The sequence below is a fragment of the Mauremys mutica genome, unplaced genomic scaffold (genome assembly GCF_020497125.1).
Source record: "Mauremys mutica isolate MM-2020 ecotype Southern unplaced genomic scaffold, ASM2049712v1 Super-Scaffold_100329, whole genome shotgun sequence".
Lineage (NCBI taxonomy): Eukaryota > Metazoa > Chordata > Testudines > Geoemydidae > Mauremys > Mauremys mutica.
The window spans coordinates 138,283-139,284 of NW_025423315.1; the positions used below are offsets into that span (position 1 = coordinate 138,283).

At 59.7% G+C, this 1,002-nt stretch overlaps 1 non-coding gene across 1 annotated transcript; it reads right to left on the reverse strand.

Annotated features, from left to right (window-relative positions):
• Positions 1-249: 249 nt before the first annotated feature.
• On the reverse strand, positions 250-321 carry TRNAD-GUC. Its single transcript has one exon. It is a non-coding gene; the product is annotated as a tRNA-Asp (tRNA).
• Between the last annotated feature and the right edge of the window lie 681 nt (positions 322-1,002).

The following is a 1,002-nucleotide window of genomic DNA, read 5'->3' on the forward strand; positions in this document are numbered from 1 at the left end:
GTTTGTCTGGGCCATTGTCCTCATGGCCCTGGCCAGCCTATTTCCCTTTGCCGCTCTGAAACGTGCCCCCACGTGCAGGCCCCGGGAGAGGCTTTGGCTAGGGCAAGCGTGTCCTTGCGAGTTAATTGTCTCTCTGGAGGTGAAAGTCATCAGTGCGGGGTGCGAAGGGAAGTGGCCGTGGAAGAAGAATGCAAGGCATGTGGTGGGCAGGCCAGAGATTTCTTTGTCCCCCCTTCAAAAGGGGTCACCCTCCCCGTCGGGGAATCGAACCCCGGTCTCCCGCATGACAGGCAGGGATACTCACCACTATACTAACAAGGAAAGGGGCACGGTGAGTAGACCCAGCTCCCACAGACCAGCTATGGTCAGCGTACACCTACACCGTCGCATGGGCCCCAGCAGGCAACAACACCCCTGGCCCTCTTCTGCTTCCCAAAGGCTTTGGCCGCAGCAACAGCCCTGGGAAAAGCCCTGGCCCTCCTCACCTGCCCTTGCCCAGCAGGATGCCTTTCCGGGCCCACACAGCTCCTCACACAACACCCGCCTGGGACCTTGCCCTCCCCTACCAGCTCAGCAGCACCTTTTTCCCTCTCAAAACCTCCTCTTGCCACCCTCCCCCTTCCACACTTCACACTCACGTCATCACAAACTCACCCACGGCCCCTTTGGCTTCTCAAGCGCCTCTGGAGGGATGCAGCTTCCCAGGCACGCAGATCCGGCTGATGGCTCCCAAGTGTGCAAGTCCGTCCCCGCAGATCTGCCCCATAGGGTGACATTGAAGAAACTGTGGAAAACGGGATGGGGGTGGGGGGTAATAGGCTCCTATATAAGAAAAAGTCCAGCCAAACTGGCCCGTCCCTTTAAAAATTGGACATCTGGTCACCCTGGAGCAGCCCCGCACTCCTGCTCCCCGGTTGGTGCGTTTGTAATCACGGGGGCTGAATCCGACGCGTGAAAGGGAAGTGAGCGAGCTCGGAGCTCTCCGGCGCCACCTGCTGGGAG